A 21720-nucleotide genomic window follows, 5' to 3' on the forward strand; every position below is an offset into this window, starting at 1 on the left:
AACTTGACACAAGTTAAGAGTCATTGTGAGGAAACACCTCGGTGAGATCCAGCTGTAAGGCATTTTCCTCAACTAGTGCTCAGTGTGGGGGGGGCGGGAGGGAGGGACCAACCCTTTGTGGGTGGTGCCGCACCTGGGCTGGTAGTTCTAGGTTCTGTCAGAAGGCAGGCTAAGCAAGCCAGGGCAAGCAGCATACCTTCGTGGCCTCCGCATCAGCTCCTGTCTCCAGGATCCTTGCCTGGTTTGAATTCCTATCCTGACTTCCTTCAATGTTGAGCAGCAAGGTGGCTGTGCAAGCTGAATAAACCCTTTCCTGTCCAACTTGCTTTTTGGTCATAGTGTTTTTGTCACAGCAATAGAGACTCTAAGACATCAACCCAAGTTGTATACCTCACGCTGGCAGCCTAACTTGGAAGTGTAAGAGTCACCCAGGTGGTCCTGGTTTAGAAGGCATGAAGCAGTCATGGAGAACAGCTAGGCCTTGACACTGTGAGAGGCCAGGAGAGGCCATTGGTGAAGGCGCAGCCTCAGTAGCAGTTGAAGGCCCAGGACTGAAAGGGTCATGCAGAGAAATTGAGGCCTGGTATCATGAAGAGAGCCTAGGAGAAGCTATTAGTGAAAGTGCAGCCCAGTTGTAGCAGAAGACGCTACAGTTTGGAGATGCCAGCACACGGCATGAGCACCAAGAACAGCAGTGGCGGTGGAGTGGAGCTGGCTGGGGCCTAGAAGGCAAGCTGTGAGTGCTGCAGAGGGCGGAGCTGCAGAAGTGACCCGAGCTCTTTGGAGGAGCCCAAAGGATTGTGAGTAGATCCCGGACACTGGGCATTCTGTTATTTACACTGCTTTGTTCAGACGGTGACTGCGCCCTGCTTCTTCCTTTTGAGGTAGGAAAGTATTTAGTTTATTTTTAATTTTGCTGGAGCCCACAGTTGACTTTGAATTTTAAAAGACGTTGGGTTGTAAAAAAGATTGACTATTGTAAAGGGACTGAAATTCCCCCCCCCCCCCCCCCCGCACCTCCAAGCAATGGTTTCTCTGTGTAGCTCTGGCTGTCCTGGATTCACTTTGTAGCCCAGGCTGGCCTTGAACTCACAGAGATCTACCTGCCTTTGCCTCCCTGAGTGCTATATTACCGGTGTCACCATGCTCGTCTGGGACTGAAATTTTAATGTGTTTGAATTTGTAAATTCTGTGAGACTTTTAAAGTTATTTATGATTTTAATGTGAGAACTTGGAGGGAAATAAAAAAGGAAGGGTTTGTGGCTTAACAGTGGTGTGTTTGTGTGTCACAGAGACAAAGGGTCAATTGTGCTGGCTAGTCTTATGTCAGCTTGACATAAACTAGAGGTATCTGAAAGGAGGAAACCGAAATTGAGAAAATCCTTCCATGGGATCCAGCTGTAAGGCATTTTCTTTTCTTTTCTTTCTTTCTTTCTTTTTTGTTTTGTTTTGCTTACGTTGTTTTATTTTTTTGAAACATGGTTTCCCTTTGTAACAACCCTGACTGTCCTGGACTTGCTTTGTTAAACCAAGCTGGCCTCGAACCCACAAAGTTCAGCCTGTCTCTGCCTCCCAAGTGCTGGGATTAAAGGTGTGTGCCACTACTGCCCAGCCAAAGCATTTTCTTAATTCGTGATTAATATAGGAGAGCTCAGCCCATCGTAGGTGGTGCTATGCCTGGGCAAAGGTTCTAGGTTCTATAAGAAAACAGGCTGAGGGGCTGGAGAGATGGTTCAGTGGTTAAGAGCAATGGCTCTTTTTCCAGAGAACCCAGGTTCAATTCCCAGCACCTACATGGCAGCTCACAACTGTCTGTAACTCCAGTTCCAGATGATCTGACTTCCTCACACATGGAGGCAAAACACAAATGTACACAAAATAAAAATAAATCATTTTTTTAAAAAATCAGGCTGAGCAAGCCATGAGGAGCAAGCCTGTGAGCAGCACCCCTCCATGGCCTCTGCATCAGCTCCTGCCTTCAGGTCCCTGCCCTGTTGGAGTTCTTGTCCTTGGCTTCCCTTGGTGATAGACTATGATCCGGAAGTATAAGCCAAATAAACACTTTCCTCCTTATTGTTTTTAAAATGTGTCTGTATTTTACCTGTAGGCCTGGCTAGTGATCAATTAAGACACAGACACTTGTTGTATTTTAAGATAGCCTTAGTTAACCTGGGGCAGGGCAGATTTCAATCCTCTAAATTGGCTCCCCTAGTGGGGCAGGCATGGGATCCCTGCCTCAATCCCATGCCATCTGCTTCTAATAACTTCTATCAAGATACCTGCCATCCATAATCCCAAATACTTGTTCATGTTCTTCATCTGGGCTGGATTCCCCATCCACGCAGCGGGCCATGTGCTTCTCCTCCCAGCCTTCCTCTCTTCCCTTCAGGTCTCCTTCTCCTGATGGCAGTCCTTCTTCTTCCCAGAATTCCCCCCCCCCCCCCCCCCCGCCTCCTCTCTCTCTCTCTCTCTCTCTCTCTCTCTCTCTCTCTCTCTCTCTCTCTCTCTCTCTCTCCCTTAGCCCCATCTATCTCCTGCACTGCCCAGGTGGGATGGCTTTTTATTAAGCAAAAGGTGAGTCACACAGACAGTAAGCAGTAATTAGCATCAAAATACATCAGACCATCCCAATACCTCCTCAACTTGCTTTTTGGTCATGGTGTTTTGTTGCAGTGATAGAAACCCTGACTAAGACAGCGTGTATGGCCTACAAAAAGTGGTAACAGCACTATAGAGGATGTTGATGTTGAGTAAGGGCTGGGGTTCCTAAATTAATTAAAATTATTTACTTGCCAGTATAGTTCTATGAACATAATCTTTTTGCATAAAGAATATTTTAATTATTTATATAAAACCCCTTTTATTTACACATGTTGGAGGTCCTGTGTGGAACGGCACGGGTTTCACAGGTGCATGCTGCCACCTGGGAAGGGGAGTCCTGCTTTCTTCATGCTAAATTTGTCATGGGAAGACCTGCCTGGAGTCACTAGATGGAGCTCTTTGGTTCTTCTTGCCAGAAGGCTGTGTGTTTTCCTTGGCGCCCAAATGCGAAGGTCCCCAGGCACCCTGATAAATCTTCCCACTGTTGTGACTAGACGTTGACTCCGTGCCCCACACCGTCTTTAGCCTAAGGCATCTTTGAGGCTCATCTGTTCCCAGACACAGATGATATCTGGTTCACTCTCTCTTAGAGAGATCAACTTCATAAATTAAGCTCTTCTTTGTCTTCTTCCCTCCCTCCTCCTTCCCCCTCCCTCCTCTCCCTCCTCTTTTCCCTTTACCCCCCTCCTCTTCAAGACGAATTCTCTCCATGTAGGCCAGGCTGGCCTCAGACTTTCTTCCCACCCTTCCGTCTCAGCCTACCGAGTGCTGGGATCACAGACGTACATCACTTCCCTCTAAGCACCTTACAGCCCAGCCCAAAGCATTCGCCAAACCCAGAAGGCCAGTTTTGCCAGTTTGCTGTTCTGCCTGGTTTTATGTTACTGTGTGAGGGGCACAGGGATACAGGGTAAGCATTGACGGCAGCACATACCATTCCTCTTCCTGCTCAGCCACAGAATTGTGCCTGTCACAGGAGACAGGCAAACACCCCTTCGAAGACACGGTAAAGCACTTACTAACACCTAGCAATCAATATTAATGAATGTGAGCCGGGTGTGGTGGCGCACACCTTTAATTAATCCCAGAACTCAGGAGGCAGAGGCAGGTGGATCGCTGTGAGTTCAAGGCCAGCCTGGTTTACAAAAGGGAGTCCAGGACAGCCAAGGCTAACACAGAGACCCTGTCTCGAAAAACCAAAATAAATAAATAAATAAATAAATAAAATAAAATTTAATGAATGTGAAACTGTTTCATCTCTTTGCTGCTCCTCCTTCAGGTACCTGAGCCTCTGTAGTAGTCAGCGTTCTCTGGAGGAGTGGAACTGATAGAAGGAGGTGCTCCAGGGCTCCAAGGCCAGTGCAGATGCTCCTGTTTCTTTCCCGCAATGGGCAAGCAGCTGCCTTCCAGCCTAGTGGTTAATGCTCTAGCTTGTTCATGTATCTCCACATCCAGCGCTACCAAACCAAGAAATAAAACTGGTACTAGCAGACGCTGGTTTCCTGATGGCTTGCTTGGAGCCCCAAGTCTGGATGGAGCTGGAGGGCCACTCAGGGCTTGAGGATAGGTCGGTTCTATTGTGAGATGGAACCTGGTGTGGTTTGTAGGTCAGGAACAGTCAAAGCGATGCAAAAGGGTGGCCTCAGTTTCTCAGTCTGTACCAGGAGTACAACTCTGTAAGGACCTCGGAAGCAGAAAAGAGCCACCCAATCTTGGCTTCCCTCTGCTGAAAGTGACAGTCATGATGCCACTTTATGGGTGATGTCACTGGGAACGGCCATCACCTGGCATGTGGAATGAACTGTGTGGGGAACAGGCCGCAGGTGAGCTAAGGGGACACACAGACCTACATTTAGTACCGGCTCAACTGTGGCAATTTCAGTGACCTTGGACAAACCACTCACAGACTCTGAGTGCCTGTTTGTTTGTTTTTCCAGAAGCTTTTTTTTTTCCAGAGTTAACTCTTGTTCTGCTTGAGAGGATGCATTGTGCAGGAGTTAAGGTCAGGAAAGTATGAGCTTATGTTCTGACTCAGCCACTTTCTACGTATATGCCCATGGGATGTCTCTGAATCTCACTGAGTGACTTCGGGTCTTGTAGAAGGATGTACAACCTCCTAGAACTGATGTGAACGTAAGGCAGGTGACAGTTTTCCCCAGGGCCTGGAACACAGTGGGACTCAGCTAGTGTGGTTTTTCCCTGCTTAACTCGTATAGCCTTTGCTACCAAGAGACACTGCCCAAACATGTAGCCTGCTGTGTTCCTTAGGAATGATGTTTGTTGGCCTTGTTGCCACAAAAATTTAAATTTCAGGAGGTCACAGATGATGTTGCCTAGCACTGAGCCCACCACACAGTAAGCACAGGGCAAACAAATCTTTGTGCCAAACACGGAGACAGAAATACACAGGCCTTGACACATTCATCCATCAGGCTGATACTGGAGAAACTATTATCTCTAAGTGTTGGCCCTGTTTTTTAACAATTAAACTTTATTATACAACCCAACTAGCTTACACAAGAAGGAAAAAAGGTTAAAGGGACAAAAGAGTGAACCTTCCGGTATCCGTTCCACGGGAGGGGTCCTTAGGTGTCTCTCTGGCCTGCATGCTGGTCTGGCCTGGTCGCTGCTCCCCACGCGCTCTCACCTGGGCTGAACTTGTTGTTCTCTCCTCCCCACCTGCCTAAGTCACATGGAAAGGGCGGTCTCCTTCTCCCTCGTTGAGGGTCAATTAGGAAAACAATAGCCAAGGTGGGGTTCCCAGGTCTGCTTGCTGAATTCCAAGCCCAGGATGGCTCCACTCAGTCTATCACAAGGTATTCATGGGGTGCCCCAAGGATAAAGCCCGCCAAGATTACCTCCACCTGTGATAAAGCTTAATCTTTCCCACATCTAAGCTTATAAGCTTCTGGAACTTTTCCTTTCTTGAGATGCTTCTGGGAATAGAGTGGCCCTGTGGCTAAAAATAACAGGGGAGGAGCGCATGGAGAAGCAAGTCTCCTATACAGACTATAGGTGACAGACACAATCACCTACACAATACAACAGAGTAGAAATCCTTGCTCCTCTGGGTTAGTTACTTTTCTGTTGCTGTGATAAAATGCCACAACCTAGAATCGGTTATAGGAGAGAAAGGGTTTTGTTGTTGTTTTCTTTTTGGCTTACGGTTCCAGAGGTTAGGAACGCTGATGAACTTCCTCCAACAAGGCTCCCGACCCTAAAAATCCTCTAACCTTCCCAAACAGCCACTGATCCTCTTGCCCTACCTCCTGCTGGGGCAGCTGTGTATCACCATGCCCAGAACTGTGCATGCGTCGACCCCAGGGTTACACAGATGCTAGGCAAGCTCTCTCTGTGACTGTGGTGAGCACATCTCGCTAGTCCTGAATCCTGTTGTTGTTGCTTTTTGTGTTGTTGTGTTTGTAGACCTGGCTCCTCTGTGTAGCTCACAGAGATCAGTCTGAATCTACCTCCCCAGTGCAGGGATGAAAGGCATGTGCCACCACTTCCCTGCCAGTCCTGAATTCCTTTAGGTTTGTTTGTTTATTTGTTTAGTTTAGTTGTTTGAGACAAGGTTTCTCTGTGTCGTCTTGGCTGTCCTGGACTCACAGAGATCCACTGGCCTCTGCCTACCAGAGTGCTGGGATTAAAGACATGTGCCACTACACCTGTCTGGTCCTGAATTCTTTTGTTGTTGTTTTGTTTGTTTTTTGGGGGGAAAGGTTGGGTTGTTTTTTTTTTTTTTTTGAGACAGGGTTTCTCTGTGTAGCCGTGGCTGTCCTGGACTCGCGTTGTAGACCAGGTTGGCCTCAAACTCACAGAAATCCCAAGTGCTGCGATTAAAGGTGTGCACCTCCATGCCTGGCTAGTCCTGAACTCTTACTGTGCTGTGGAAAAGCCTCAGTTGGACCACCCCAAAAGCACTGTGGTCCCTTATCAAAGCGCCCGGTGCCTTGTGCAGTGTGTCACCACAAGGCGAGATGTTTCTGCGAGGTCTATTTCCCAGGGGATGATATGAGAAGGCAAGGTGACAGGCAGACACTTCTGTGTCCCCGTCTCAAGCTTGGAGCCTGGAGCCTGTGGCCTGCTCGCTTGAGAGTGAGCTTGGCCTTTGCCATCCATTTCTTTGTGGGAAAATAACGTGCGCCTGCCACCGAGCTTTCATATGAATCAAATGTGCAGGGCTATTTTGAGCCACCACCCTCTGAAATCATGACAGCCTAACTTGTATAGCTAGAAGTAGGCCACCAACTAACCTCTTCAAGGCGGCAAGAAATGCAGCTGCAGAACGTGTGAAGATGAGAGCATGCCCCAACTTGACCTCTTGCTAACCCACCCACACTCCCCTGAAAGCTGGAGACAGAACAGAGCTTGGTTGAGAGAGGTATGCATCTGCCTTCGGAATAAATTAACAATGATCTGGCCGCACATACACACAAAGCGGTACAGTTACCAAGTCCCCTAGTTCTTGTACTGGCCTTAATCATAGCTGTTGATGGTTGTCATAGAAACCAGCAGAGGCGTCAAGTCTTCTCTCTCCTAGCCGGAGGAAGACCTGAAGATATTCAGGTCATACTTGCCAGCTTCTCTAGGGAAAAAGGACTTAAATCGACCTGAAATTTTTAACAGTTTGGATCTTGAATATTGCTGGAGGCTTAAATCTCGGTGTTAAAATCTCGGTCCCAAAATCTCGTTCCCCAGCTTTGAGGTCCTGAGTAAGGACGGAGGCTGTAAGAGGTGGCTGGGGTGGGGGTGGGGGGCTAGGGAGAGAGGTCTGCATTGGGAGTGTGACTTTGAAAAGGATTGTGGGAAGGCTGATGAGGGGTGGGGTCAACAGGTAAAAGTACTGGCCACAAAAAAATTCCAGTGACCAGAGTTTAAGCCCTGGTGGAACTGAGGTGGAAGGCAAGATCAGACTCCTGAAAGTTGTCTTCATCTGGCCTCTGAGGGTGCTGTGCCCACACTCACATATACATAGAAGTAAATGTTTAGAAAGGAAAGAAGGGGCCTGGAGAAATGGCTCAGAGGTTAAAGGCGCTGACTGCTCTTCTAGAGGTCCTGAGTTCAGTTCCCAGCAACCACAATGTGGCTCACAGCCATCTATAATGTGATCTGGTGCCCTCTTCTGGCCTGCAGGTGTATGTGCAGACAGAGCAATGTATACATAATAATAAATAAAAAGAAAAGAAAAGGAGGAAGGAAGGAAAAGATGAGTAGTGGAACCCTACCCTTTCCTCTTTGCTTTTTCTTCATACTTGACCATGAAGCAAGCTGCTGTGTGCTCCCACTATGATCTACAGTTCCAGCCCATGTCCAAAGCACCAGGCAATCTAACATGAACTGAAACTTCAATCTCTTAAGCCACATAAACCTTTCTTCTTTTCAAGATGGTTTGTCTTAGCATTTGTTACAGTAGCGGAGAGCAACTGACAGACCCAGCGATGACACTAGTAGTCTTTCTGCTTTGGCCCTTGGAGATGTCACAGTGGATAGTTCTCAGATCTCACCGTCATTCAGCTGAGATGCGTTCTCAGTGCCCCGGGTTAGAATCTTAGCCAGCACTGAACCAGCTGCCAGGAGGGGAGTGTGAGGGGAAGAGACAAAGGGAAGTGGCAACAGCAACTGCAGTCATCCAGTGGGATAAGTGATGGCTGCCTCTGCACTCTCATGTCTACCCCACTGAGATTACTTTATACATAGCCAAGTGTTGTAAAGGAGATTAAAAAATAAATTCTGTCTCTGGTGGTGTTTACACAGGTTAGCCGAATCTGTTGTTTTTTTTCCAGGGCTTGAATACCTGTATCTGCCAGGATAAAGAAACCATGTATTTGTACAAAGTTTAACTTGAGCTGGGCGGTGGTGGTGCACACCTTTAATCCCAGCACTCAGAGACAGAGGCAGGTGGATCGCCTTGAGTTCAAGGCCAACCTGGTCTGCAAAGTGAGTCCAGGATAGCCAAGGCTACACAGAGAAACCCTGTCTCGAAAAACAAAACAACAGCAAAAACCAAAACCCAAACAAACAAACCCAAAGTTTAACTTGAATCATTCCTGTGACAGGAATTACAGTTGTAGCGAAAGATTGCCTAACACAAAACAAAAATACGGAAAACCCTAACGAACACAAGAAACACAGATGGGAAGATGTAAAAATCAGTCCGTGGGCTGAGAGAACACAGGCTCCGCCGATCCACACTGCAGGGTTGAGGTCTAGACCTGTGCAGACAGTACTCTCTGAATGGCAGGGAAGCTGTGGTGGGGCCTCATGGGGGAAATTTCTGGAACTCTGCTCCTGAAGGTGCCATTGATAGTTGTCTGTGGGGCCTTGTCCTGACCCCAGGGTGGTGTGCTATAACAGCACTGGGGTGGGAGGACTCCCCTTGTCAGGCTGTGTAGCTCCAGCCTGTCCTCACTGCGGGAGGAAGCTGGTGCCGTGGAACTGACCAGAACAGCCCTTGTTATACCTGCCCTCCTAAAGAACTCAGTGTCCTGTTGCCTCCCCAAAGCATGCTGCTTTGTGTAATTAGTCTGGAGACTGAATCTTGCCAGTGTTTTGAATGAAACTCAGCCTCTAGTGGTAAGGGGTTCCGCATGTGCATCCCAGGCAGCGGGGGTGGGGTGGGGGTGGGGAAGGGACTGGGTGGGAGGCGGAGCTTCAGGAGAACACAAACATTCAGGACTGGCAACTGAGAAGATCCTGCCACGTCAAGGATGGGAGGAGAGAAGACAGGAGGTGCTTTGAGAGGTGGAGCCTACTCCAGGAAATGCCTCTTCAGAGTCCCTCAACCCCAAGAAGGATGGCCATGATTATCAACAAACTTCTAGAAACTTCCAATGAGATTGAGAAACCTAAGCGGTGCAAGATCGTGTGTGTCAAGTCCTTATCTTTATTGACTCACTACTTATGGTAAGGCAGTGCTGGGGGCATGGTGCACAGTAAGAGTGGTAACGTATGTGCCAGGATGATGAGGGCTCCCCTGGTCTGTGTTAGTCAGCCATCCATTACTGCAACAAATAACTGAGGCGAATCAACTTTGCAAGAAGGAAGGTTTGTTATGGCTCATGTTTTAGCGGGTTTCATCCATTTACCCATGCTGCTCTGGACCCGTGGCAGCCTGGTGTATCACGGTGGGTATGTGCTGCTCACTTCAAGGATTCTGGGAAGCAACAAGGCAGGAAGAGCAGGTACTAGGGTCTTTTTGTTTTGTTTTGTTTTTCGAGATAGGGTTTCTCTGTGTAGCCTTGGCTGTCCTGGACTCACTTTGTAGACCAGTCTGGCCTCGAACTCAACAGCGATCCTCCTGCCTCTGCCACCTGAGTGCTGGGATTAAAGACGTGTGCCACCACACCCAGCTGGTACTAGGGTCTTAAATCTCCTTCAGGGGCAGACTTGAATGACTTTAAACTTTTCACAATGTCTACCTTTTTTTTGTTGTTGTTAACTTTGGAGACAGGGTTTCTCTGTGTAGCTCTGGCTGTCCTAGAACTCTCTCTGCAGACCAAGTTGGCCTTGAACTAAGAGATCTGCCTGCCTCTGCCTACTGGGTGCTAAGATTAAAGGCGTGAGCCACCACCACCCAGCTACCTTTTTAAAATATAACTTTAAAAAAAAAAGGTTATTTTCGTTTGTGGGTTTGTGTTTTGCCTGTAGGCACTGAGGGGCACCACATGCGTGCAGTGCACAGGCTGGTCTCTGAAGTCCCAGGAACTGGGCATGAGTTATATAGATGGCTGTGAGCCTATCATGTGGGAACCAAACTGGTCCTCTGTGAGAGCCACAGTGCTCTTAACTGCTGAGCCCTCTTTCCAGCCCCAGATCCCATCTTTTAAAAAGTCTCCCTCCTCTTGAGAGTTGAAAAGAGAAATCTTGTTTTCACTGTATCCCCATGAGATCTGAGGCTTTTTGTTTGTTTGCTTGCTTGCTGATTTCTATTTTTTGTTTTTTGAGACAGGGTTTCTCTGTGTAGCCTTGGCTGTCCTGGATTCACTCTGTACACCAGGCTGGCCTTGAACTCAGAGAGATCTGCCTGCCTCTGCCTCCCGAGTGCTGGGATTCCATGCATGTACCACCACGCCTGGCTATATCTGAGACACTTGTTGATTAATGGAGCAGTGAGCTGCCTAATGGGCCCTCAATTAATCTGGCTTAATAGAATCATAAAGCCATATCATTAAAGAAGTAGGAATTTTAACATGGCTGGAGTCAAGTCAAACACTGCCAACAGCACTGGTCCAAAGTGCTGGAAGGAGAAAACAGGCTTAGGAAATGTTGAGCGTGTGGCTGGCTCAGAGGGCAAGCCACACCTGGAAACCAAGGCTCACTTTCCATGGTGATGGCTCTCCTCAGGCAACAGACAAGGGAGTCTCTGGAGTTGACTAGTCACTGGCATCTTGAAAGCTAACCCCAGGACACTCACCCTATGCCCAGCTTTAGAGCCCAGCCATTGGCTGCCAGGGGTCAGCAGCAGCCTGTCTGGGGCAACTCACAAACTCAGGGAAAGATGACAGGCATTAAAATGGTCTGTCAGTAATTCTCCTGGCAACGTATTAGGAGCTCTGAAAACATGCTCCCTTTCTTAAAACCTACCGCAAAGTTAGGAAGCCTTGCTGGGAGAGACAGAGACATTCCGCCACCATGCTTGGCTTCCCATTGCCTTCACTGTCATTTAGAAAGATGGCTTAGAGGTTAAGAGCCACTGTCTGCTCCTCCAAAGGCCCTGAGTTCAATTCCCAGTAACCACATGGTGGCTCACAACCACCTGTAAAGTGATTTGATGCCCTCTTCTGGCCTGCAGGTGTACAAGCAGGCAGAACACTGTATACATAATAATAAATAAATGTGTCTCCAGTAGAATAAAACAGCTAAAAAAAAAAAAGAAAGAAAGAAAGAAAGAAAAGAAAGAAAGAAAGAAAGAAAGAAAGAAAGAAAATGCAGTAGTTGCCGAGACTCTGTGAGCCTCCCAGCCTTTGGTGCGGCTGTCTGTAGTAGTGGGTCTCTCTGAGGTCTTGGTTCAGATCAGAAAGATTTAGATTCATGAGGCAAGCCACAATCTCCAAAAGGCACCAGTGTGGGTGGCAAATCTCCCTCTAGAGCTCTTAAGGCATGGATTCTGACCTTCTTGCTTGTCCTTGTTGAAGTAAAAAGACTTTTTTTTTTTCATTTTTACCACAGCATTCCACATAAGAACTGAAAATATTATTGAAAACAAAAATAGCATTAGAGACAGGACTTAGGACAGGCAAGGACAGACAGAGAAGGCAAGGCACATGGCTCCCAAGCGGCTTGCTACAAGTTTGATGTGGCGGCCTGCTGCACTGGGCACAGCCCTCTCTGAATGCTGAGGCAGCCATCATTGGAAGTCACAGAGGGGCTACAGTGGCATGTTTCCCAGAGATCTGCTTCTTGGGCAGTTGAGAAAGGCAAAGCCTGCTCACGGTCTGGGTCTGTCCAGAAAGGGAGCTCCCCTCCTTGTCAGTCATCTGGAAGTTTTCTTTTTTATAGTTTCAACATTTTCCACTTTTGTTTCCGCTTGAGTTATTGATGGGGTACACGTTTGTGCCCTGGCAGAGTATAATCAGCAAAAGAAAGAAAACCACGTGTGTGCTCACCTACAAGCACGGCTTCGAAAATCCTGCTGTCTACTAGGCTTTTCCTCCAATGCCCATCCTGCCTCCATGAAAGGGTTTCTCTGTGTAGCTCTGGCTGTCCTGGAACTCACTCTACAGACCAGGCTGACCTTGAATTTAGAGGTCCACCTGCCTCTGCCTCCTTAAGGACTAAAAGTGCATACCACCATGGCCTGGCTTTACTTCTTCATATATGAAATTTATTTCTGCTTTATGTGCACTAGTGTTTTTCCTGAATTTATGTGTGTGTAAGGTTTTTCTGATCTCCTGGAGCTGGAGTTACAGACAGTTGTCAGCTGCCATTGGGTGCTGGGAATTGAACCCAGGTCCTCTGGAAGAGCAGTCAGTGCTCTTAACCACTGAGCCATCACTATATTTCAAAAATGTAGTAGTTTCCGGAAGACAGGTTCTTTGAGCCTTCTGGCGTTTGGTGCAGCCGGATCTCCAGTAGTGGGCTTCCCTGGGGTCTTGGTTTCGAGCAGAAAGATCTGGAGTCCTGAGGCAAGAGCCACATCTCTAAAAGGAGCTCCTCACCTCAGGCAGTTGTCTGGATGGTTTGATTTTCAGTTTTTCCTCCAGGTCTTCCTCCAAGTCTTCCTCTTTTGACAAGTTTAGGCTGCTTTTGTGGATGAGTAGGAAAATGTGGCCAGAGCTGTTGGGAGGAGCAGTCAGCAAGATAGTTCACTGGGTAAAAGTGCTTGCCACCAAGCCTAACCAGCTGAGTTCAACCTCAGGACACGCATGGTGGAGAGTGAGCCAACTTCAGAAAGACATTCTCTGACTCTCATATGCAAGCCACACCAGCGCTCGCTCCCATGCACGCACGCATGCATGCACGCGCACGCACACATACCCTTGTTTTTACTTCCCGTGGAAGGGGATCTCCCTTCCCCTTCTGTTTTAGGAGCCCTGTGTCAGCACAGAGGCTGTGGCTGTGGCTCTGCCTGCTCCTGTCCCTTCCTAGCCTGCTCTTTTGCCATTTCATCACTCTGCAGAAGAGGAGAGAGCAGCTGGGCTTCGCTTAGCTAACACTAACGTCCTTCTACTTATGAGGACCATTTTTAAACACAAGATGGGATTAATCTCTGACAGGGAGGCCAGGGAAGAACAAATCTCTCATCCCAGAGAAAACATAAGGGTACAGGGGTGCCTGGCTAGGGGAGGGTAGGTGGCATAGGGAGCTGAGCCTGGGCATACCCTTGCCTACCTGCCATCTTTTCCCCAGTGAAATATTGAGTGTTGGCTATCCAGATGCAACAGAATGCCAATAAGAAAACTGAGGAGCTGTAGTCTGTTGTATCTCACACGTGTGTGTTTAGCTGATGTTACCTCGAAACCAAGAGAGAATCACAGAATCCTGTGTCCAGAGCTACAGGACATACAGCACATGGCTGCATTTGCACGATTTTATCTTTTCATTCTCTCTCTCTCTCTCTCTCTCTCTCTCTCTCTCTCTCTCTCTCTCTCTGTGTGTGTGTGTGTGTGTGTGTGAATGCTGTGTAAGCCCATGTGTTTATGTGAATATATGGAGGCTAGAGGACAGTCCCAGATGTTACTCCTCAGGGGCTGACTGTGTTTTTTGAGGCATGGTCTCCCACTGGCCTAGAACTCACTGGTTAGGCTATAGACTTGTTGGCCACTGAGCTCCAGGGATCCACCCAGCTCTGTCTCCCTAGTCCTGGAATTACAGGCATATGCTACCATGCCTGGCTTCTTACAAGGCTACTGGGGATTGAATTCTGGTCCTCAGCTTGAGTGGCAAACCCCTTACTGACTGACTCCCAGCTCCTAAATTAAAATTTTTATATTATATTCCAGACTATGGCTAAACACTCACTGTTGTAAAAGATTAAAAACACTATAAAAGCTGGGTGGTGGTGGCACACATGTTTGTTTGTTTGTTTGTTTGTTTGAGACAGGGTTTCTCTGTGTAGCCTTGGCTGTCCTGGACTCGCTTTGTAGACCAGGCTGGCCTGAACACTCAGCGATCTGCCTGCCTCTGCCTCCCAAGTGCTGGGATTAAATGCATATGCCACCACCGCCTGGCCAGGTGGCACACATCTTTAGTCCCAGCATTTTAGAGACAGAAGCAGGTAGATCTCTGTGAGTTCGAGGCCAGCCTGGTCTACATAGTAAATTCCAGGATAGCCAGGACTACATAGAGAAACTCTGTCTTGGAAAAAAACAACCATCCAACCACCCAAGATAACTAACAAACAAACCAAACAAAAACCCAGTTTAAATTCTATGTACTCAGAGTTGTCTGTTTTTCAAGATAGGGTTTCTCTGTGCAGTCCTAGATATCCTGGACTTGCTTTGTAGACCAGGCTGGCCTTGAACTCACAGCCCTCTTGAGTGCTTGGATTAAAAGCATAAACCTCCAGGCCCAGCTCATGCTCAGAGTTTCAAGTAGCACAAATGTCAATACATTCCAGCTACTTTCTGTCCCTTTGCAGATCCCTTGTCCTGGTGATGCCTGGCACCTGCTTATAGGCCCAAGATAGTAGGCTACTTAAGAAACCCAGAGGAGTGGAAAGCTGTGCCCTGCACTCCTAGTGACACTGCCCCCTCTCCCTGCCAGCCCTGGTGGTCTCCTCTTCCCTGGTCCTCAGCATTGGTACCTCATCATGGAACTGAAAAGTTGGCCAGATTCAGTGAACAAAAACACAGGAGACTGGGTTCTATGTGAATTAGACATAAGCAGCAAATAGTTCCTAGTGTAGGTGTGTCCTGGCAATAGCTAGCTTACCAAGCACCAAATGTGTGTACAGGTGGTCTGCCAGGGAAGGCCTCTGTCTTCTTACTGAGACTCCTCAGGGTAACTCACACAAGCGTAGAACAATGGCAGTGAACAGTCCCAGGTGGCCTGTGGAACATAGATGTGGGTTCATTGTCTGTACTGTCTTTCTCCATATGTAAGACAGACTCAAAGGTAACGAAAGGACATGGGCTGTTACTATTTTCCATCTATGCATGGGTGTGGGGGAGGGTGTGCGCATGTACGCCACAACATACCTGTGGAGGACAAAGGACAAGTTGTAGGAGTCAGTGTTTGTTTTCTAACGTGGGTGGCAGGGACTGAACGCAGGCTGTCAGGCTTGTTGCCGGGCACCTTTACCTGCTAAGCTGTCTCTCTGGCCTGATTCTACACTTTTGTGTTAGACAGTGAGTCCTTGTGCTCTTGAGGACACTTAAGCAGCCGGGCGCACAATTTCCCACTGTACCACAATCTGTGCTTCCAAGGATGGTGGGGGTGGGGTGTGTATGCGTGTGCGCACGTGTGTGTGTGTGTGTGTGTGTGTGTGTGTATGTGTGTGTATGGTTTTCTTTACTTTTTTTCTTTTTCTTTCTTTCTTGTTTGTTTGTTTTGAGACAGGGTTTCTCTGTAATAATAGCACTGGCTGTCCTGGAACTCTCTTTGTAGACCAGGTTGACCTCAAATTCACAGATGTCTGCTTCCCTCTGCCTCCCAAGTGCCAGGATTAAGGCCTGGTGTGTGTGTGTGTGTGTGTGTGTGAGCGAGAGACAGAGAGAGAGAGAGAGAGACAGAGAGAGAGAGAGACAGAGAGAGAGAGAGACAGAGAGAGAGAGACAGAGAGACAGAGAGAGAGAGACAGAGAGATTTTTTTCAATTTCTCAACCAGAAGTGGAAAATCTTCCTTTTTCTGTGGCTCCTGTTCTCAAGCAGGTCACTGACAGTCCTTGGACCATATCTTTGTTCTGGACACAGCAGAGTCAACTGCCCAGTATCTGTAAAATAGCACGAGCGTAAAGAACCTGGCAATGTTATGCAAGACACTGCTGAGCAGTTTGCCTTTGGCTGACGGAGAACAGAAGACTCCTTCTCAGAGGACCTTGTGTAAGGAGCAGATACAGCGAAGAGCAGTCACCCAACTCCCAGCTTCCTGGGACTAGAACACTGTTTGGTTACACCTTGGCGACTCTTCACTTCTCCACACCCCTGAGACAGGGTTTCTCTGTGTAGCCCTGGCTGTCCTGGAACTCACTCTGTAGACCAGGCTGACCTCAGAAGCATAGAGATCCACCTGCCTTTATTTCCTGAATGCCAGGATTAAAGGTGTGTGCCACCACACCTGGCCTTTTTCTTTCTTTCTTTCTTTCTTTCTTTCTTTCTTTCTTTCTTTCTTTCTTTCTTTCTTTTTTAAAATTGTTATGGAGATGGACAATGGCTCAGCGGTTAAAAGCACTGCTGCTTTTCTACAGGGTCCGGGCCTGGAGCCCCCTCCTGGCCTCTTTGGGTATTCCATGCGTTGATGCACAGGCATACATGTGGGCAAAACACTCATAGAAATAAAGCAAAAATAAATCCCCCCCAAAACCTTTTAAAACAGTGTTTATTATTTGTGTGTGTGTGTGTACGTGACATGCCTTGGCGTGTGGAGGTCAGAAGACAACTGTGTGGTGTTGCTTCTCTCCTCTCACCTTTAAGGACTGAACTAAGGTTGCCAGGCTTGTGCAGAACCTTTACTGTCTCTGTGAGCTTTGACACGAGACCTCGAGGATGTCTACACTGGCAGCTCCTCTGTCCCTGCGTCCTTTGGCCCCAGGCCCTTTCCTGCCACTGCAAGGCCTCTGCTCCTTTCATTGTCAGAGTTAGATACTTCGTCTGTACGTCAGTCTCACATGATCAGAGAGGACCTGCTTACTGGATTCTCTTTGCCGAACACCCTTCTATACCCATCTTGACCCAGATCACTCCCTCCCTAGCATGGAGGCGGCAAGGCTTGCGTCATCCTAAGGCACCCTCTAATCTAATCTGTAAAAGTATCTTTTATTCACCTGATGTAATTGTCATCTCTGAGGCTTACTGCCTCCGTCTGCTAACCTAGACCTAGTTCTGGAAGCTTCCAGCCTCTGTACAATCCTATTCTAGGCCTAGAATGCTTTCTACCTCTGAGACTTACTGCTGAATAAACTCACCCTTTCTAGTTCTTTCTGAGCTCGGGGCTGGCTGGTTCAACTCAGTTCTTCTGGCTCAAACTCCTTTCCTAGCTGACTGATTCAAACTGGCTTCCCTCAGTTTCTTACTGAATTGCTTTGCTTGGCCTCAAGCTAACTCTAGCAGTCTGTTCTAATCTTCTGGTTCCACCTCATTCTCTGGCTCGTTCTGTCTTCACCGGTGTCTAGTTTGTTCTCTCTTCAACCTGTCTCTGTAAAACTCTCCCAGTAAAAGCACCTCTGAATTCCATGAGCTGAACTGCCAGGAACTCACCTCCACCGCGCTGCCTCTCAGCTCCACTGCACTGCCGCTCAACTCCCAGACTCAACCCAACTGCCTGAGCAGCACTGACTAGAACTCAGAGATCCGCATGCCTCTGTTCCCTGAGTGCTGGGATTAAAGGACTGTACCACAACCCCTGGACCTCACCTTCTCTCTACCTGAAACTTGCTCTGTACCAGGCTGGCCTTGAACTCAAGAGATCTCCTTGCCTCTGTCTCCTGGGAGTAAAGGTATTCACACAGACCTAGAAGGACTCTGGATGTGATCCCTTGCCATAGCAGCCATGTTCTGAATTAAAATCCCACACTAACCTGCTGTAGCTAGGATTCCAGGACTCCACAAAGTGCCAAGATTTCCTGAGATGGATCCATTTGTTGTAAGCCCAACGGAAGTGGCTCATGGACCCAATAGATGCTTCAGAGTATGTGAATCGGTTTTCAGCTTCTACCTCTCACCTCCTTGTGGCTTTAGATGAGTCCCACCCAACACTCCAGCTCCATTCAGCAAACACAGCTATCTGCCGTGGTGGCGCACACATTTAATCCCAGCACTCGGGAGGCCAGAGGCAGGCAAATCTCTGAGTTCAAGGCCAGCCTAATCTACAAAGTGAGTCCAGGAAAGCCAGGGCTGTTCCACAGAGAAAACCTGTCTCAAAAAACAAAACCAACCAAGCAAACAAAAAAACTCCCACAGCCATCCATACTGTTTCTTCTCAATGAAGGAAAGCAAGTCACATCAGATGTTGAAAGAACCTACAGAGTTGTTTTTTTTTTTTTAAAGATTTATTTAGTTGTTATGTTTATAATGTTTTGCCTGTGTGTACACCTCCACACCAGAAGATCTCAGTATAGGTGGTTGTGAGCCACCATGTGGTTGATGGGAATTTAACTCAGGACCCTTGGAAGAGCAACCAGTGCTCTTAACCTCTGAGCCATCTCTCCAACCCCAAACCTGGAGGGTTTTAAGCTCTGAAGGTGTGTGTTAGAAATCAGGAAGCAGAAGTAAGGAGATGCCCACAGAGCTCGTTAATGGGGGTGTCTCATTTGCTACCAAGGTTCCATCCTGAGTTGCTTCCTTTCTTCAGGGTTTATGCTCTACAAAGTAGCTTCATGCTGACAGCCTCTTCTCTGGGGCTGATTTTTGTTTGTTTTTGAGACAGGGTTTCTCTTGTGTAGCCTTGGCTGTCCTGGACTCGCTCTATAGACCAGGCTGGCCTCGAACTCACAGAGATCCGCCTGCCTCTGCCTCCCCACGTGCTGGGATTACAGGCTATGTGGCACCACGCACAGCCTAAACTGCTATTCTTAGACCTTTAGTTTTTCTTTTAAGCAATAAAACACAGAAAGAGTGTGGGTTGTGGGCAAGCAATGGGTAGGGCACACGTGCCCTGGAATGATGAGACAGGAGCACTGTAAACTTGTGGCTAGTCTGGGCTACTCAGCACTCCAAGCAATCCAGAGAGATACAGAGAAATTCTTTAATTAAAAAAGGAAAAGGATTGCTTTCCTTTATAGCCAGGTGTGGACCTGCTTCTAGTGTCAGAAGCTCAGGGTATCTTTCTTGCTGGTTTATAGCCAATTGATTCCAGGTCATGTAATTGGATAGCGGGAGCCAGCCACTCAGGGGTCCATCATCCTGACAGGAGAGGGATGATGTAAGCTACTTCTCCTTAAGTGCACATCTCCTTCCTGACCTTTGATTCTAATCAATTAAACAGTTAAATTATAAAACCACACTTTTGGTCAATACGTTCCGGCCAGAGGGACGCTGTGCTGTCCTTACAGACTATAATTAGATTGGGTTTGGAATTTGAACTGCTGCATCATGTAGAATTAAAAAAAAAAAAACCCGCAACAAAACCCCCAGAGGTCTCTGTTGGAGTCCAAGCTGGCCCACACCTTGCCATCCTCCTGCCTTAGCCTCCTGAGTGCTGAGATGACAACTGTGTCCCTCAGTTGTCTTAAGTCAGCAGTTGAACACTGAAGAAGGAAACAGAGTTAGGACCGGGTGGGGGAATGTTTTGAACTAAAGAGCTTGTGGAAGCATCCTGTTAGCAGCTGGCTGGGTAGCCAGGGCTTGCACATCTGAGACATGTGGAAGCCACCATTGTATTTGTTTCCTCTAATGAAGCAACAGCAGGAAGAGGAACAAGCCAACTGAAGAACAGGGCTTTCCCTCACTCGAAGCTCCAAGCTGGACATATTTCTTTAGGAGTGTTATTGAGGTAGAGTTTATACACGTACTTGCTTCCATTCAGAGCACACATCACTTGGCAAGTTTTGAAGATGTACCTATGAAATTGGCAGCACATTCAAAACTTATGTTTCCACGACTCCCTGCATTTGCCATGTGCCCACTGCTATGCAACCTCCACACTCTGGAGCCGGTTTGTTTCTGCCACCATGGGAAATTTGCCTTTTCTATTATTTCTAAATAGACAGATGCTACAGACAAGGAGATGTCTTCCTACCTGTGAGCCCACGTGGACTCCGTGTGCACTGCTTTGTCTCCCCAGGCAAAGTTTTGAACTTTCCAGCATGTCTGTCCTTCACTTCTTTGGCTAATTGTTTCAGTCCTTTTTTGTTTGTTTGTTTGTTTGAGACAGGGTTTCTCTGTGTAGCCTTGGCTGTCCTGGACTCACTTTGTAGACCAGGCTGGCCTCGAACTCACAGAGATCTACCTGCCTCTGCCTGCTGGTGTGGTGCATGGAAATAACCCCGCCTTTTTTTTTTGCATTGACCTTGATTGAACTTGGCAATACTTCTGAATTTGCTGGTTCTAGGAGCTTTCTTGTGGCTTCTTTGTGGCAAGCTGTCATCTATGAAGTTTGCCTTCTTCTGGATGCCGTTTATGTTTCCCCTGTCTACTTTCTCCAACTACAACTTGCTGTGCTCTGATGATCAGTAATGGAGAATGGGTACCCGGCCTCCTTCCTGACAGATCAGAGCTCAGCCCTTTAGCATCCTGCCTGCATGTTCCTCACAACCCCTTAAGAACCCTCCTACTCTTCTCTTAATCTTTGAGGTACCTAGTCCTGCTGTTCCCCAGGTCTGAACGTGAGGGAAACGCCCCTCCCCCAAACCCCTCCGGAGGAGGAAAAGCACTGGCCTCCCATGTCCCAGGTTATCCCAGCAGTAGTGATTGGAAAGGAACATAACAGCACCCAGGACTTTCAGTATGGAGATGTTGCTAGAGGGTATGCTCAAAAGTAAACAAAGCTAGAAGTCTGCATCCCTGCAGGGGATCTGGCCATACAAGAAATCCAGACACCTTGGTCATCTTGTCAAAGGGGGGCTGTGCTGAGATGGCCGGGAGAACCTCTGTCTTTCCTGTGAGTTCTAATTAGGAAAGGATGCTTCATACCTTTTCTACATCCAGGAAGGGGACCATAATTCCCGACCCCGCTTTGATCTACCAGTGTTACAATGAATTCCTTACGTTGAACCACCTTGCCTTGCACTGTCTGTCCATGCAAAGTGTGCAGAGGTAGCTCATTCATTTGTGGTTGGTGCCTTTGAACACTCAGCGTCTTTTCATGTGCTCACTGGCCAATCATACATTCTTTCTTATGAAGACCTTTCAAAGTTGTCATAATTCTGAACGGTATGAGTCTCTTTACATCTTCTCTATTTGCAAGGTCTTTGACAAATTCACTGTGAGGCCCTGGCTGCTAAACTTGATGACCTGAATCTGGTCCCCAGGACTCACATGGTGGGAGGAAAGGTCTGACTCTTAAAAATTGTCCTCCGGCCTCCGTACACACATCAGCAGGGACCCACTGCCCACCCCCACTGCAAACATATATATGTATATCCTAAATATTTTCTTCCAATTGAGTACTTGCCTCTAATTTCCCTAACGGTATATGAGAAGCACTTTTTGAAATGGCCAGTTACAGCTTTTTCTCTTCTAGTTTGTACACTCTGAGCTCTAAGGGCTGTCCTATGCTAAGGTTACAGCACTGATCCTGGTGTCTTCCAGCTACCCTATAATGCTGCGGTTTTGACAGCATTGTTTGTTGAAAGGGCTCCTCAGTCCTGACCCAGCTGACCTGGCTCCTTGGTAGATCACTCGAATGTGCACATGTGGCTCTGTGTAGGTGTCCTGGACACCAGTTTGACTATTATAGAATGAAACTTTGAAAACAGGAGCAAAGGGCCTCCAAGACTGTTCTAACAGTTCCATCAACTGTCTTTTAGGTCATTTGTATTGCAAGCATTTTAAAGTCAAGTTCTAAACATTGCTGAAATT

This window comes from Acomys minous (assembly GCF_964271855.1).
Source record: "Acomys minous genome assembly, chromosome: 1".
Taxonomy (NCBI): Eukaryota; Metazoa; Chordata; class Mammalia; order Rodentia; family Muridae; genus Acomys; species Acomys minous.